Consider the following 9766-nt stretch of genomic DNA (forward strand, 5'->3'; position numbering starts at 1 on the left):
AGCTCCTTTCTAGCAAATATGAGTTTCTCTTCTAACTTAGAATAAACCTTGCTTCTTAGTTTATCCCCGTAAATGTTGAAAAGTCCTTGCCTCTCATATGGCCTCTTCCTCCTTTGATGCTCCACCTACAACCTCGACTTTAATTTTGATGAAGTGTCTATAATCTTTGGCTTTAATTTTTTTCTTCTGTCACTTGTGTTTTTGATGTCATATATAAGAAACCATTGCCTAGTCCAACGTCATGAAAATTTACTTCTCTTTCTTCTCTATGAGTTTTACAGTTTTATCTCTTACATTTAGGGCTGTGATCTATTTCAAGTTAGATTTCATATGTAATATGAGGTAGGGGTCCAACTTCATTCTTTTGCACGTTGACATCCAATTGTCCCAGCACCATTTGTTGAAAAGACTATTCTTTCCCCATTGAATTGTCTTGTTTATCTTGTTGGCCATGCCATATTTAAGTGCGTCTGTGTTTTTAGCATGTTACTATTAGCAATAATTTCATATGCTGGGTACTAGGGGTGACTTTTTTCTTTAAAAACGAGCAGTAAGATTCTCCCTTCTGGAGAATCCATATAACTTTAAAGTATGAAAAAATTGTCCCATATGCCTTTAACTGTTAAATGCTTTTTTGACCTAACTTCATGTCAAATTTTTTTATTATAATTGAAAGCATACTCATTAATGACTCTACTGGAAATTTAAGGAGATGGTATAGAGTTCAGTAATGAGCTAACATTTTGGGAGAAAGATTACTTACTAATTATTTTTAAGAAAATCTCTACTGTATTGCACGTGCTCTCCCAAACTTATACAAAGGTTATCTGTATAATATATGTTGCTAGTCTGCTCTTGCTTTCTAAGCACCGTTGAGGGGAAAACGTTGAACTTGAGGTGGAGGTGTGCCTTTCAAATAGGGTTACTTGTTGTATGAGTTTGTCAAGGCTTCCATAATGAAGTACCACAGACCTGATATCTTAAACAACAGAAATTTATTTCTCACAGTTCTGGAGGATAGAAGTTCAAGATAAGGTGTCTGCAGGCTTTTTTTTTTTTTTTTTTCTGAAGTCTTTCTCCTTAATTTATGGATGGCAGCCTTCTCTCTGGGTCCTCATATTGTTTCGTGTGTGTGCATGCGTGCATGTGCGGGCATTCCTAGTGTCTCTTTTTGTGTCCAGATTTCTTCTTATCAGGGCACCAGTAAGATTGTAATAGAGGCCATTCTAATACATTTTAATTTAATCCCCTCTTTAAAGGCCCTATCTCCCAGTACAGTCACATTCTGAGGTTCTAGGGGTTAGGGCTTCAACACATGAATTTTGAAGGGGTCACAGTGCAGCCAATAGCAGTCGTCTTTGGCTATACTTATGACTGCTAAAATAATGAGAAAAGATGATTGAAACTGATAGGTCATTTTTTATTGTCAATGAAATTGTTGTTGTTGTTAATGGTAGTCTTTCATTATTCATGCCTTCTTCCCACTAGATAATATGGAGTTGTCTGTGTGCTTGTTAATAGTCAAATAAAGGCAATTAATGAGGTTTGCATTTAATGAGACAGATGAATAATAAAGTCCACAAAAGCAAAATGGCAGTGACGTTGATTCCACTTGTATGCCTACAATGTCATGTTCATTTTCACAATCTATGATAAGTTTACTAAACTAAGGCTCTTATTTGTTTCAATGAGAAAAGTGACAAAAAGTGATATAAAATATTAGGTATTCAGGAGAAACATAAATAAAATAATTAATTTCAAAGTGTTTCAATTAACTTCAGTTTCATTTGGGACACACCTAAGACTCGGAGACTGAGGTTAATTTAAGTATACAAGTAATGTCTTGTAAAGTTACTACAGCTCACATACTCGAGGGATAGCTAAAATCTAGACACTGGAAATGACAGGAGTAAGGTAGCCCAGATTTTGGACTTTTTGGTGGTTTCTGCAACAAGCTGTTATCTTCTGGAATGAATCAGTTCAACTGTTTTCAGGCTTTTTTTTTTTTTTTTTAACATTCAGATTTAAGATTAAAATTCCAGGAAGTGACCATCTGATTAGTCACGGTTAGTTGTGACTCTGTCCCTTTAGTTAAGGGTGAACTGGGTCCCTTGACTGACAGTCCCACCAAACTATTCCCCATTTGGAAAGAGTAATTCCACCAAACAAAACTGAAAACAATCTACATACACAATGTTATAAGAAAGTTTAAATAAATCATTGTCCATGCAAATAATGAGATCTTATAGAGCTTCCATATTGCAAGGAGTATTTACTTCCATACAAAATTATTCAGGATATAGTGGTACATGAAAAAGTACCATAAAAACGTAGATATCTAGTATTTCAATGGAATTTCTAGATTTCAATGGAAAACAAAAAAAGTATATTTGCCTAGAAAAAAAAACCCTGGAAATAATGTGATAGTTATCTCCAGTTTATGGGATTGCAATTTCAATTTTCTTTTTTAAAAATTTTCTTTAAAAAAAAATATATTACATCTTATTTTTCTAGTAACAAATTAATACATGCTAATTATGTAAAGCAAAAAAGAAAGTATTAAAGAATAAATGATAAAATGACCCCTACAATGCAAAATTATCAGTGGTAATAATTTATTTTACATAACAAAGTATTTTTTGTACAAATTCTCTAAAATAAGCATGTATTGCTTTCAAAGTCAGCATAAAAGTTAGCATACATTATTTTTCAAATGGAAATGGGTTAGTCTATTTTGTACAAAGATGTTTATTGTATCTCTAATCAAAATAGTAAACTCAAAGTTATTTAGGGAACAGTTGAGCATTTGAATATTTCATCAGCCCAAAACTCCTCTATATACTATATATAATATAGTATTTTTGAAAAATTTATAACAAATAGATTACCTTTGGGAAAGGATCTAACATAAAGGTAGTTTTGAAGTGTCAAAAGGGTGTTGTCCAGAAAATTGTATAATTTGGTAATATAGCTTCTCCCTTCAGAATTCAGCAAAATTTGGGGAAAGTCATCTTATATTCTTGGAGCATCTACTATTTGCAATGGATTGTTTTAGTAAGAACTGACCTCAGATTGAGAACTAAGAACAAACAAACAAAAATCCCTGTAAATACTGACAAGCATGTACATAAATTTTTTACCTATTTAGAATAAAACTTCTCAAACTGGGAAAATCAAGTTATAAGGTTATCATCATTACCAAATAGAATGATGACAAGAGTAAATTAACAGTTTACACTATTGAGCTAGAGGTGGCAGGATGGAGCAGTGAGGGTAATTATTAGTATTTGTTGCATTTGGAGATGTGAAGTTATTTGTGTTGAAGGTGTAGTGGGAGGGATCTGTGTGAAGAGGAAGAGATGGTTAATGACAAGCCTTAGGTGACAATATCAGATTATTTTTTTTAACATCTTTATTGGAGGATAATTGCTTTACATTGTTGTGTTAGTTGCTGCTGTATAACAAAGTGAATCAGCTATATGTATACATATATCCCCATATCCCCTCCCTCTTTTTTTTTTTTTACATCTTTATTGGATTATAATTGCTTTACAATGGTGTGTTAGTTTCTGCTTTATAACAAAGTGAATCAGTTATACATGTACATATGTTCCCATATCTCTTCCTTCTTGCGTCTCCCTCCCTCCCACCCTCCCTATCCCACCCCTCTAGGTGGTCACAAAGCACCGAGCTGATCTCCCTGTGCTATGCGGCTGCTTCCCACTAGCTATCTATTTTACGTTTGGTAGTGTATATATGTCCACGCCACTCTCTCACTTTGTCACAGCTTACCCTTCCCCCTCCCCATATCCTCAAGTCTATTCTCTAGTAGGTCCCCTCCTCTTGCATCTCCCTCCTACCCTATCCCACCCCTCTAGGTGGTCACAGAGCACCGAGCTAATCATCCGGTGCTATGCAGCTGCTTCCCACTAGCTATCTCTTTTACATTTGGTAATGCATATATGTCAATGCCACTCTCTCACTTCATCCCAGCTTACCCTTCCCACTCCCCATGTCCTTAAGTCCACTCTCTAGGTCTGTGTCTTTATTCCTGTCCTGCCCCTAGGTTCTTCAGAACCACTTCTTTTAAAGGTTCCATATGTATGTATTAGCATATGGTATTTGTTTTTCTCTTTCTGACTTACTTCACTCTGTATGACAGATTCTAGGTCCATCCATCTCACTACAAACAACTCAGTTTCATTTCTTTTTATAGCAGACTAATATTCCATTGTATAAATGTGCCACATCTTCTTTATCCATCCATCTGTCAATGGACACTTAGGTTGCTTCTATGTCCTGGCTATTATAAATAGTGCTGCAATGAAAATAGTGATACATGACTCTTTTTGAGTTATGGTTTTCTCAGGGTATATGCCCAGTAGTGGGATTGCTGAGTCATATGGTACTTCTACTTTTAGCTTTTTTAAGGAACCTCCATACTGTTCTCCATAGTGGCTGTATCAATTTACATTCCTACCAACAGTGTACGAGGGTTCCCTTTTCTCCACACCCTCTCCAGCATTTATTGTTTCTAGATTTTTTGATGATGGCCATTCTGAGTGATGTGAGGTGATACCTCATTGCAGTTTTGATTTGCATTTCTCTAATGATTAGTGATGTTAAGCATCCTTTCATGTGTATATCTGTATATCTTCTTCGGAGAAATGTCTATTTAGGTCTTCTGCCCATTTTTGGATTGGGTTGTTTATTTTTTTGATATTAGGCTGCATGAGCTGCTTGTATGTTTTGGAGATTAATCCTTTGTCAGTTGCTTCATTTGCAAATATTTTCTCCCATTCTGTGGGTTGTATTTTCGACTTATTTATGGTTTCCTTTGCTGTGCAAAAGCTTTTAAGTTTCATTAGGTCCCATTTGCTCATTTTTGTTTTTATTTCCATCTCTCTAGGAGGTGGGTCATAAAGGATCTTGCTGTGATTTATGTCATAGAGTGTTCTGCCTATGTTTTCCTCTAAGAGTTTTATAGTGTCTGGCCTTACATTTAGGTCTTTAATCCATTTTGAGTTTATTTTTGTGTATGGTATTAGGAAGTGGAGTGTTCTAATTTCATTCTTTTACATGTAGCTGTCCAGTTTTCCCAGCACCACTTATTGAAGAGGCTGTCTTTTCTCCATTGTATATTCTTGCCTCCTTTATCAAAGACATGGTGACCATATGTGCGTGAGTTTATCTCTGGGCTTTCTGGCCTGTTCCATTGATCTATATTAGGTGTTAGCTCTTCTCTAAATGCTTGATAAAATTCACCTGTGAAGCCATCTGTCCTGGGATTTTGTTTGTTGGAAGATTTTTAATCACTGTTTCAATTTCAGTGCTTGTGATTGGTCTGTTTATATTTTCTATTTTTTCCTGGTTCAGTCTCAGAAGGTTGTGCTTTTCTAAGAATTCATCCATTTCTTCCAGGTTGCCCATTTTATTGGCATAGAGTTGCTTGTAGTAATCTCTCATGATCCTTTGCATTTCTGCTGTGTCAGTTGTCACTTCTCCTTCTTCATTTCTAATTCTGTTGGTTTGAGTCTTCTCCGTTTTTTTCTTGATGAGTCTGGCTAATGGTTTAGCAATTTTGTTTATCTTCTCAAAGAACCAGCTTTTAGTTTTATCGTTTCCTTCATTTCTTTTTCATTTATTTCTGATCTGATCTTTTTCATTTCTTTCCTTCTGCTAACTTTGGGGTTTTATTGTTCTTCTTTCTCTAACTGCTTTGGGTGTAAGGTTAGGTTGTTCATTTGAGATTTTTCTTGTTTCTTGAGGTAGGATTGTACTGCTATAAACTTCCCTCTTAGAACGGCTTTTGCTGCATCCCATAGGTTTTGGTCATTGTGTTTTCATCGTCGTTTGTTTCTAGGTATTTTTTGATTTCCTCTTTGATTTCTTCAGTGATCTCTTGGTTATTTAGTAGCGTATTGTTTAGCCTCCATGTGTTTTTTTTTACAGTTTTTTTCCTGTAATGGATATCTAGTCTCATAGCGTTGTGGTTGGAAAAGATGCTTGATACAATTTTAGTTTTGTTAAATTTACCGAGGTTTGATTCGTGACCCAAGATATGATCTATCCTAGAGAATGTTCCATGAACACTTGAGAAGAATGTGTATTCTGTTGTTTTTGGATGGAATGTCCTATAATATCAATTAAATCCATCTTGTTTAATGTCTCATTTAAAGCTTGTGTTTCCTTATTTATTTTCATTTTGGTTGATCTGTCCATTGGTGAAAGTGGGGTGTTAAAGTCCTCTACTATTATTGTGTTACTGTCAATTTCCGCTTTTATGGCTGTTAGCATTTTCCTTATGTAATGAGGTGCTCCTTTGTTGGGTGCATAAATATTTACAACTGTTATATCTTCTTCTTGGAATGATCCCTTGATCATTATGTAGTGTCCTTCTTTGTCTCTTGTAATAGTCTTTATTTTAAAGTCTATTTTGTGTGATATGAGAATTGCTACTCCAGCTTTCTTTTGATTTCCATTTGCATGGAATATCTTTTTCCATCCCCGGACTTTCAGTCCGTATGTGTCCCTAGGTCTGAAGTGGGTCTCTTGTAGAAAACATATATACAGATCTTGTTTTTATATCCATTCAACCAGTCTGTGTCTTTTGGTTGGAGGATTTAATCCATTTATATTTAAGATAATTATCAATATGTATGTTCCTATTACCATTTTCTTAATTGTTTTGTGTTTGTTGTTGTAGGCCTTTTCCTTCTCTGGTGTTTCCTGCCTAGAGAAGTTCCTTTATCATTTGTTGTAAAGCTGGTTTGGTGGTGCTGAATTCTGTTAGCTTTTGCTTGTCTGTAAAGGTTTTAATTTCTCCATCGAACCTGAATGAGATCCTTGCTGGGTAGAGTAATCTTGGTTGTAGGTTTTTCCCTTTCATCACTTTAAATATGTCCTGCCACTCCCTTCTGGCTTGCAGAGTTTCTGCTGAAAGATCAGCTGTCAACCTTATGGAGATTCCATTGTATGTTATTTGTTGCTTTTCCCTTGCTGCTTTCAACATTTTTTCTTTGTATTTAATTTTTGATAGTTTGATTAATATGTGTCTTGGCATGTTTCTCCTTGGATTTATCCTGTATGGGACTCTGCACTTCCTGGACTTGATTGACTATTTCCTTTTCCATATTAGGGAAGTTTTCAACTATAATCTCTTCAGATATTTTCTCAGTCCCTTTCTTTTTTCTCTTCTTCTTCTGAGACCCCTATAATTCGAATGTTGGTGCATTTAATGTTGTTCCAGATGTCTGTGAGACTGTCCTCAATTCTTTTTATTCTTTTTTCTTTATTCTGCTCTGTGGTAGTTATTTCCACTATTTTATCTCCCAGGTCACTTATCCATTCTTCTGCCTCAGTTATTCTGCTATTGATTCCTTCTAGAGATTTTTAAATTTCATCTATGATGTTGTTCATCATAGTTTGTTTGCTGTTTAGTTCTTCTAGGTCCTTATTAAACGTTTCTTGTAGTTTCTCCTTTCTATTTCCAAGATTTTGGATCATCTTTACTATCGTTACTCCAAATTCTTTTTCAGGTAGACTGCCTATTTCATCTTCATTTGTTTGGTCTGGTAGGTTTTTACCTTGCTCCTTCATCTGCTGCATATTTCTCTATATTCTCATTTTGCTTAACTTACAGTGTTTGGGTTTTCCTTTTTACAGGTTGCAGATTCATAGTTCCCATTGTTTTTGGTGTCTTCCCCCAGTGGGTAAGCTTGGTTCAGTGGGTTGTATAGGCTTCCTGGTGCAGGGGACTGTTGCCTTTGTTCTGGTGGATGAGGCTGGATCTTGTCTTTCTGGTGGGCAGGACCGTGTCTGGTGGTGTGTTTTGCAGTGTCTGTGAACTTATTATGATTTTAGGCAGCCTCTCTGCTAATGGGTGGGTTTGTGTTAGTGTCTTGCTAGTTGTTTGGCATGGGGTGTCCAGCACTGGAACTTGTTGGTCATTGAGTGGAGCTGGGTCTTAGCATTGAGACAGAGATCTCTGGGAGAGTCCTCGCTGATTGATATTTTGTGGGGCTGGGAGGTCTCTGGTGGACCAATGTCCTGAACTTGGCTCTCCCACCTCAGAGGCCCAGGCCTGACAGCCAGTGGAACACAAAGACCCTGTCAGCCACACGGCTTTTGGAAAGTCTGAGGTCTTCTGCCAGCATTCCGTAGGTGTTCTGTAGGAGTTGTTCCACATGTAGATGTATTTTTGATGTATTTGTGGGGAGGAGGGTGATCTCCACATCTTACTCCTCTGCCATCTTGAAGGTCCTCTCTCTTCACACCTCCTGTTGCTAGTGGATCCACATTTCATCTGGAAAGGACATAAATCTGGCAGTCTTACTTCAGGCCTAGCCCATCCACCTTTTTTCCCTTTGTGCTTAGTCTGTTTCACTAGCTCATAGCTGGCCCCATGCAGAGGCCTGGCTATCGGCTCTTCAGACTAGAGTTCCTCGTTAAATGGCAGAGCCAACATCTCAGCTCAGGACTATCTAGATTATTTTAAAGCACATATTAATAATTTAAAAATTAAAGACAAATATTGAATAAAAAGGAGCTAGAGTTCATTGTTTCTAAGTGTATATTCAAAGAGGAGGGAAAACTAAGAGAATTCTGTCACGTGAAATATTTCAATCTAAGAAATTCAGTGGATTTGAAAATCCTGGAAAGAGTTACTTTGAGACTTGACAGATGTTCCCAAGGCAGCAGTTTTGATATTACCCTGGAATGTGATATGCCATTTACAAAGGCCAGATATTTTGGGCTATGTATGTCAGTGTGTTGGTACAAAACCAAAGAGGCAACAGACTGGTTTCAGGTCTAGAATACCTTAATTTCTGTGCTGCCTGGCCCTTGGTGTTTCAGGTTTTGGGTGATTTGAAGAGTCTGGAAGATTGCACACCAATATTTAAGGCATTCAGAGGATTATAGATCAACCTGTATGAATGAAGACAAGAGTGTCCTTTGAAGAAATTCCGAAAAGGAAGTTTGGACATAGTAAAAAAGTTAAATAGAAATCAGTAAGCAAAGAAAAGAAGAGGGTGATCTCCATAAAACTCTCTATAAGATGACAAAGAATGGAATCTCAGATTTCTCTTCTCTGGAGCCAAAATTTTTCTTGCTCTCCCTTACCCTCATTTTTTTTTTTTCATTACTAGGCATTTTGTTTTATCCTCGGAATTTGCATTTCATTTCTGACCCTCCCTCCATTCAGTGGATTATGGGAAAATATTTCCACAGTAGTGTTCTCAGTATGTTCAGAACCTTTGATGCATATAGAATGTAGTCCAAAAAATAGAAAAATTATTAACACAATTTCAGCAGTTATTTTCAAAGTATGGTCCATAGACCTCCTTGAGTTCTCTTGAAACCTTTTAGGGTGTCCCTCAGGGCAAGAGTATTTTCATAAGAAAAAACATTTTTTGTCTTTTTCACCGTATTGACGTTTGCACTTAGGGTGCAAGAGCAATTAAAACTCTTAGCCTTTAACACTTATCAAGACAAAGGCACCAAACTGTACTAGTAGTTGTGGTATTCTTCACTACTGTTCACCCCCAGTAAAAATAAGTAAGTAAATATATAAGTAAAATTAAAAGCCAGTTTTACTAAACATGAAGCAGGAAAAAGTATTAATTCTATTTCATCTAGATACATAAGTACACTTGCTTTAAATGTTCTGTGTGCTGGAATGGGAAGTACGCATAAAAATAGCTTCCACGGGCTTCCCTGGTGGTGCAGTGGTTGAGAGTCCGCCTGCCGATGCAGGGGACACGGG

Source organism: Lipotes vexillifer, unplaced genomic scaffold, assembly GCF_000442215.2.
Source record: "Lipotes vexillifer unplaced genomic scaffold, Lipotes_vexillifer_v1.1 scaffold330, whole genome shotgun sequence".
NCBI classification, from domain to species: Eukaryota; Metazoa; Chordata; class Mammalia; order Artiodactyla; family Lipotidae; genus Lipotes; species Lipotes vexillifer.